Source organism: Tiliqua scincoides, chromosome 3 (assembly GCF_035046505.1).
Source record: "Tiliqua scincoides isolate rTilSci1 chromosome 3, rTilSci1.hap2, whole genome shotgun sequence".
In the NCBI taxonomy this organism is placed as follows: Eukaryota; Metazoa; Chordata; class Lepidosauria; order Squamata; family Scincidae; genus Tiliqua; species Tiliqua scincoides.
The window spans coordinates 12673266-12682089 of NC_089823.1; the positions used below are offsets into that span (position 1 = coordinate 12673266).

The 8824-nt window shown below is 46.0% G+C and overlaps 1 pseudogene; it reads left to right on the forward strand.

Moving 5' to 3' along the window:
• The first annotated feature begins 747 nt into the window (after nucleotides 1-747).
• On the forward strand, nucleotides 748-864 carry LOC136646292 (5S ribosomal RNA; annotated as a pseudogene).
• Nucleotides 865-8824: the final 7960 nt, after the last annotated feature.

Sequence of the window (8824 nt, forward strand, 5' to 3'; positions counted from 1 at the left end):
TTGCAAAGGACAATATAATCTGCATTTGGGTGCACTTTCTGATGTGCACCCCGTTATACGGCCACAGTTCTGAAAAGCAAGGATATCGAGACGCTCTGTGGAGTTTCCCTGCATAATCAGAGAATGGGAAAATAGAAAACTCTGCAGAAATAAAGGGCCAGGTTCCACACAATCGTAATCCACCTTGGGCCCTTGGGATGAGGCAGGGAAGAAACCTTAATAGATGCATGCATCTGCTGGGCTTGACAGCTTGAAATGTCAGGCTAAGAAGCATTTGCTAGCATATAAGGAAAGGGGGAAAGACATAAATCTCTACATGGGAATTACTTTAGCATCAAGTGAAAATTCAAAAAGCCTGCAGCAATGTATATACTGCCCTAGTTTTGTTATTTCCTTTATTTCCAACACAGTGCATTCGAGGCTGAGGGTTATTTGTTACAAAATACGAGAAAAAGAGCAAGGCTTGCCCTTTTCAGTGGCACAGCGAGCATGGCGGTGATCCGGGAAGCCTGCACCTGCATTCTGCTATCGACAAGCTGCTTAGGCTGTGCTCCAGGGGTGCAGAGAGCGGCGGAGAGGTGAAGGGGTCACAGCTGGTAGTGCACGGCGTACCACTCACAGCGCTGACACCCAGGTCACACAAGCTGCATCCTCAACACTTTCCTTTCAGTACCCAGCTCTTCTGCCATGATGATGGGAAACGATCACGGAATCACAGCTAAGATGTTATGGCAGGAACCCACCAAGCCATGCCACTGTTACCCTGCACATGCCTGATCTCGTCTGATCTCGGAAGCTAAGCAGGGTCAGGCCTGGTTAGTACTTGGATGGGAGACCGCCTGGGAATACTGGGTGCTGTATGCTTATACCATAGTCTTTCGAGACTGAAGGTTGCCAACCATGCCACTTTGTCCTGCCGGGTACTTGGCATGCATGCAGTGTCATAGCTAGAGGGGGTGCAAAGCACCAGGTTTTGCAGAGAGCCTCACTGCGGCGTGCAAGGAGCCCCTCTCCCTCGGAGCCATTCCAGGTGGTGGGAGCAAGAAGGCAGTGAATGCCTCTGTTTTGCGCCCATCACCCAGAATGGCTATGAAGGGGAGGGGGAAAGGCCGCTTGCACGCCGTGGTGAAGCTCCCTGCAAACTTAGTGCTTTGCACCCCCACTAGCTATGCCACCGAAGAGATACCGCATTCTCTTTCTGTTCAAGCTGAGGGAATCATGAAGATCACCTGTAGAAATCACCATAACCAACAAATTATTCCATCTGAAGAACATTCCATGTTGTAATAAAATACGTTTGTAATAACGTATAAATAAATTCCATGTTGTAATAAAATAAAATACCTACAAATGACTGAGTGATCCAACCATTTGGATTTCCATTCTGAGATCCACCCGTATCTCCAACAAGAAGACTGTACAGCCGAGTATTTTTTTTTCTTTTTTGCTTGTTTCCAGATTACTCTTGCTGCTTAACATTAAGCTGCAGACAGATTGTTCAGAGAATTTAAATGGGGAAGAAAGTCCCATATGCTGTGGGGAGAATTGAATCCAAGCCAACAAAATATTAATAGAAACCATTTAGATGCTGCCTTGTTTCCATCTCTAATTAATATTTATATGTCAGTTCCAGAGAGATGGTTGTTTATTTAACAGCATTTCTGCACTTCTTAATACAGCTGTGCTCTTGTGGGGGTTTGCTTTGCAGAGCTTATAAAGCCTGGCAGTTTGTTCGGTTTATGGTACATGTTGAAGTAAGATTTTAAAACAAAGTGTTGGAAGTGGATTTGTACACATCTTTAAGCTGTCATCACCACATTACTTTGCTCGGTGTGGCACATCCACCATGGGAAAAGGTGCTCATGTGAAGCCCTGTTGTCATGCATAGTAAAATGTTCCCATGCATCACACCAATGGGTCCGGGAAGCTGCCCTTAGTAGCCACACTGATCCAACAGAATGAGAGTGTATCGCATGAGACAACTCCTCCTGGTCTTCTTCCTCTTTTTCTTAAGGGCCCAGTCTTCTCCAACTTTCCAACACCAGCGCAGCCACAATGGAGCCCTGACGTTCCCTGACCTTGAGGAGGTCTCCGTGACTGCTCCTGCAATTCAGCATGCACCTTACTGGCATGGCTACACTGGTGCTGGGAAGTTGGATCGGTTTGGACTGTTAGCTGGCATTTGGGTAGCAGGTTGTCCTCTCCACTAATATGCTGCTGTAGGTGCTGCTGGGATCTGTGTGATTCACTTCCACTCTTTGCAATTGTAGGTGCTATTTCTAGCCGCCTAAATGATCAATTGCTGGTTCCTTAGAACGACCTCACTGTGTCTGAGTCACATTTTCTTTGGTGCTGCCCTTTGAACCCTCCAGTAGGGAGATCGGTCTCACCAGAGGAGCTTGTGAAGCACAGCTGACTGGTGTTCATTCTGCAGACATGACCAAACCATTGCAACCTGTGTTTTTGGATTTGTTCTTCAACAGGTAGTTGATGATCACACCTTATCCAAATAGTCTCATTACAATGGAGATCACCAAGAGGCACTCCCAGGGTCTGTCTCAGGCATTGCATTCGGAAGACCTTGAGCTTGTTCATGTCTGATTTGAACAGTTCACGTTTTTGATCCATATAGGAAACTTGGCAAGATCAGTGTTCGGAAAAGGCAAATTTTGGTCTGGATGGAGATATTGATCTTCTTCCAGAGGCACCATCTGAGCGACTGTTACTGTTACCTGGCCAATTCTGCTGTGATGAAGGCCACTTTTTTCTCTTGTGCCAGCAATCCCATACACAGGTATGCACCGCTTAACAACTGTTCACTTAATGACCACATATATGATGGTGGTGAAAGCACAGTAAAGATGCTCTTAATGAGGTAATCGTGTCTTTCACAGCCTCTCTCGATTTATACAACAGAGAGACTCTTAATGCAAAGAAGAGGCTATCTATCTCCAGTAGCCTATCCAGTCAGCTAGTGTCTGGCAGGGAGTGTCTGTTTACACAACAAAGGCAATAGACTGGACTGGATGTTCACTTAATGACCTAATCGCATAACAACAGGGATAGGAGAATGTATCCCCGTCATTAAATGGCACACACTTGTATTTGAATTCTTGATCCTGCTTGATTTGAACTTGATTGAGGTGAACATTAGTCTCTGATTAGTCTGTGGTCATAACTTTGAACTTAGCACATTGATTCTTAGGCCATAGGATTGAGTGATGAGGGCAATGTGGTAAACAATGTTTGTGACCTATGCATCTGAGTCAGAAATTAGGGCACTATCATCTGCAAACATTGATCCCACAGAATAAGAGTAAGAACATAAGAACAGCCCCACTGGATCAGGCCATAGGCCCATCTAGTCCAGCTTCCTGTATCTCACAGAGGCCCACCAAATGCCCCAGGGAGCACACCAGATAACAAGAGACCTGCATCCTGGTGCATCTGGCATTCTGACATAGCCCATTTCTAAAATCAGGAGGTAGCACATACACATCATGGCTTGTAACCCATGATGTACCTCATGTAACCCATGAGTATATCACCTGATACAATTCTAATTAGACCAGTGCTTAGGAGAGGGGAGTAAAGGGGATAATTTGTACCCAGGCCCAGGGTCAGAAAGGGGGCCCAGGAGTTAAAGGAGGGGGCTCAAAAAGTTCCTATCTCACTTGAACTCACTGACTGCACACAATGCTGGGGGAACAACCACAGCCACGCAGTGGCAACTGCTGCTGCAAGCCTTACACACTGGGCTCAGGAATGCAACCATGACCCTCCTTAACACAGTGTCATATCTAGAAGGAAACTGGCCTCCAGTAACTACAGTAGTTCTTTGGCTTATGAATCCGATAACCATGAAGAAGTGTATAGAAGCTCAGGGACACAGCTGTGGGGCTACAGTTGCTGCAGAAGTTCATTTTGGTCCATTCTAATGTGAGCCTAAAGATGATGATGCTAATATTCTGCAATCAGTTTTTATGTATTTCAAAGTTTTTAGAGGGATTTAGGAGTGTGTTTGGTTTGTGTTTGGAGGGTAAGCCTCCAGCATCAGGATGGGTCTACTCAAACCAGTGCCAGTGATTTTGCTGTATAAGTCCATAGTGGACCCAGGAAGGCAGATCAAGGCCTGGAAGAAGAATAGGATATCAGTGGCTCACTGCCACTGATACCAATCCCTTCCAGCCCTCAATCCACCCCCTGTTCCGCCCTGTCTCCCCCCATCCCATTCCACCCAACTCCACACGCCTCCCCCTCCCCCACAATGACTTACAGATGCTGGGAGACATGACAGCTCTACTGATGGGCCACCACAGCTCACAACTTTTGTTGGCGGTCTGGCTCCTCTCAATAGCTGGTCACGTTTGTTCCAGCATCATAATGACAGAGTAAGCTGGGACTGTAAAAGTTGTAACAGGCTCTTATGTATTAATTCAGCTGAAGCACTATTGGCATTAGGACTGAGCCACAGCTACATGTTTCATGTTCATTCCTGCAAATATTGAAAAGCGCCTCCCATTTTCAGCAGTTTTCTGAATTTCTTGTGAAACAAATGAAACCATTTACATTATTTCAGTGTTGATTTTTCAGTGCCATTTCCCTTTTTCTTTGCCCTCACTGATTTTTGTCATAACATTGTCTGATGGGATATATTACCAAGAGCACTTTTTAACACACACGTAACATGCACACATGGGATAAAACAATCATGTGCAGGAACCTAGTGCATGTCTCTATAATTTGATGGTGAAAAGAAAATTGGGAAAAGGTGAAGGTGTACAGAAGTTTGTTAAAGTGATTAACAACAACAAAAATGGAGGGGAGTTCGAACTGGGTCTAATTGAATTAGCTCATACACATGGGTAACCCAATTTTAACTATACCCCCCCCCCCCACAAATCAATGCAGCCATGCCACTGTAGCGTGAGCTGGATCCTGGGGGAGTCCAAGGTCTCCTCCTGGTAAGGGAGCATTTATTCCCTTACGCAAGCAAAAGCCCCCATTACCCCAAAGGGTCACCTCAAATCAGCACCAACTATTTTGCTGGTGCAGGTCCAATATATGTAAGGGAGAGGGAATGGGGACAAATGGGACAAGGATATCGGTGCAAGTCACTGTCACCAATAGCTGCCCCGTTCCATCCACCTTTCCACCCCTTCCCCATCCTGTCCTGCCCCCCCCCACCAGATTACTGGTTCCAGTGGGGGCACTGGGCTCCAGCAGTGAGGCACCACCTCCTTTTGTGGTTGTAAATGTGCAGTCAATGTGACTTCACAAAAGACAAAGTCAATGAATGGTGATTGTACAGGTTGAGTCTCAGTATTCGCGAGGGTTCCGTTCCCAGAACTCAAATCAATTTAAAAAACTACAGGTGCAATCCTAACCCCTTACGTCAGTGCTTTCCAGCACTGGCATAGCGGTGCCAATGGGACATGTGCTGCATCCTGCAGTTGAGTGTCACTCACGGAGGCCTCCTCAAAGTAATGGAATGTTTGTTCTCTTACCTTGGAGCTGCACTGTCCTTATGTCAGAGCTGAAAAGACATAAGGGGTTAGGATTGCGCCCAAAGTCTCTTTGCTCAGGTGATTTAAAAACAGCCTTGCTGAACTTTGTGATGTTAAGATAGAGTCATTAAGACAAAAATCCAACAATCAGTCTCTCTCCAGGCACTTAGAAAGGATTGTCTTTCTTTCACAGGTTCAGGGGGAAAGGGGGGGGTCGCTTGGAGAGAGAATGAGTGATGGATTATCAGCTGGCTGCCCTCTAACTATTGCAAAGGGCTGTTTTCCTTTAATTTAAAGGGCCCTTCTCATCATGTTGAGATAAAAATCTCTACAACAGTAAGAAAAGCATTTTAAAGGGATGCATTTTTCCCCTTCTTCAGGGATCAGCACATTCCTTCTCATTTGCAGGGGCCATTCCTGTTGAGTCAAATCCGTGTATTAAAATATCCATGTATAACAAGGATGGACCTGTAAGCACAAAACACCTAGTGTGCTACATGTTGGCAACCTTCAGTCTCGAAATACTATGGTATCGCGCTCTGAAAGGTGGTTCTGGAACAGTATCTAGTGTGGCTGAAAAGGCCAATTCGGGAGTGACAATCCCTTCCACACTGGGAGCAAGTGTAATCTGTCCCTGGTCTGTCTCCCTGGCTATGGGCCTTCCTTCTTTGCCTCTTTGCCTCAGACTGTTGGCCAAGTGTCTCTTCAAACTGGGAAAGGCCATGCTGCACAGGCTGCCTCCAAGCGGGCCGCTCAGAGGCCAGGGTTTCCCACTTGTTGAGGTCCACTCCTAAGGCCTTCAGATCCCTCTTGCAGATGTCCTTGTATCGCAGCTGTGGTCTACCTGTAGGGCGCTTTCCTTGCACGAGTTCTCCATAGAGGAGATCCTTTGGGATCCGGCCATCATCCATACTCACAACCGAGCCAACGCAGGCGTCTCTGTTTCAGCAGTGCATACATGCTAGGGATTCCAGCACATTCCAGGACTGTGTTGTTTGGAACTTTGTCCTGCCAGGTGATGCCGAGAATGCGTCGGAGGCAGCGCATGTGGAAAGCGTTCAGTTTCCTCTCCTGTTGTGAGCGGAGAGTCCATGACTCGCTGCAGTACAGAAGTGTACTCAGGACGCAAGCTCTGTAGACCTGGATCTTGGTATGTTCCGTCAGCTTCTTGTTGGACCAGACTCTCTTTGTGAGTCTGGAAAACGTGGTAGCTGCTTTACCGATTTGTTTGTTTAGCTCGGTATCCAGAGAAAGAGTGCTGGAGATCGTTGAGCCAAGGTACACAAAGTCATGGACAACCTCCATGACTTTGGGGGAGGGGGAACCTCCTATTCCCCCAGGATTTGGAACTGGAAAGTTTGGTGTATATTTAGGACACATGAACACTTCATCTGTACACAAGTCTCCATTCAAATATGGAGCATTGGATTCCATGGGTTAATTAGGGGTGGTGTGATTATATCGGCTACCTGGCCTGTGAATCTGTGGCCTCTCAGTCCTGAAAGTAGCCGTGTATCTGGTCTGGCCCTTCAATCTCCAGGCAGGCACCAAGTACTAAGCACATGTGTTTAGATCCATGCCTCTCACATGCGTTGAATTAAACAGAATTAACAGACATAAAATATTGACCACAGAACAGATGGCATCACAGACGCCTGTCAATAAAGTGATGGTAACTGCCACGGTCAATCAGATTAAATGGAAGTAGGGGCCGATGAGACCAAAGCCAGTTAGGACAAGGAAGAAAAGAGAACTAAGAAGCAACTACCAAACAGCATCAAAACAATATCACTGCTCAACAAGGCAAGTGGGTTGTTTTTTTTGGTCATTTATTTGGCTGCTTCTAGGCAGACACTGAAATTAGAGAATATTAACTGCAGCTCTAAATGACAGCCTTAAGCTTTTCTCAGCCGTGGGTATTCACCAGCCTGCGCGGACTTTCAGCTGTGCTGCCAGCAAATTTAGCAACAACAACTTCTACAATTGCAACGCTCAGCACTTCTCTAGAGTGCTAAAACTTCATGCTGAGTGACAAGCATTTGTGACTGACAAGCATTTGACTTCCTTCGACAACGGCAGAATGGTGACAAGTCATACCGTGATGAGCAAGCCATACGGCAACAACAGAACTGGCCAAATGAACCATGTTTCAAAAGCTTTCTAGAACAAAGGATCAGGCAGTTTATGGAGACCCACATTCACACGTTACTTTCCACATATGTACAGTCTATGTACCAGTAGTGTAGCTAAGAGGGGGTGCACAACGCCAAGTTTTGTAGGGCTCCTCACTTCAGTGTGCAAGCACCTCTTCCCCTTCCCCTTTGGAGCTGTTCTGGACTGCTAGAGCAAAATGGAGATGTATGGAGAGGAGGAGGGGCTGCTTGTACGCTGCGGTGAGGCTCCCTGCAAAACTTAGTGTTGTGCACCCCCTCTAGCTACGCTACTGGTCAAGTCTAAGTCTGAATGAAATTACTGGGCTATAACTTAGTCATGACTAATAGTGGTGCACCTTTAGCGTTGCCATTACTGGACTTAGAGCCCAATCCTATGCATGTCTACTCAGAAGTAAGTCCAATTATAGTCAATGGGGCTTACTTCCAGTTAAGTGTGGATAGGATTGCAGCCTTACTACAGTGAATCATGAGATTTGCCACCATAGGCCCAGGAGAGGATTGGGGCTTCACTTTCTCTGGATTGAGGCCTTGTAACTTTTTCAAACAAGATTTTTCTAGCCCTTCTCCAAGTTGTTTCTCATTTGTTCAAGTCTTCGGGGAAGCACAGCGCTCATAATAAAACATAGTATTTCAATTATTTCCTCAGCAGTACTGTGGAGAGCAAAATAATTATCTTGGTTAGTTTATATGCTCCGTACTCATCTTCCTCATCTTTCTTGTCACTAACCTGGAACGCAATATCTAAAATCTATGTAACATTTGTTTCAGTTCATATTAAGGCATAATTACTTTCCAAATCGATTGCAGCCCATTATTTATTAAAACTCAGAACTTACACTGGAGTTTTCCATTAGCTTCAACATACTGCAACAGGTCTCAGAATGACAGACCTTCCTTCTGTCATGGAAAAAGGGGGCATCCCATTGAACTTGCAAACCCAGCCTATTTCCGTTGGAATAAAGAGAAGGTCTTCTGCTGAAAACCGAAAGTAAGAGGAGGCTTGAGCCCTCCATAACTCAGGCATTGCCTCATTGCCTCATCTTTATCATTAATCCATATCGGTGGCATAGCTGGAGGGGGGAAAACACCCAGTGTGGAGGGGGGAAAAACACCCAGCTATTCCCGGCGACGGGAACAAAACGG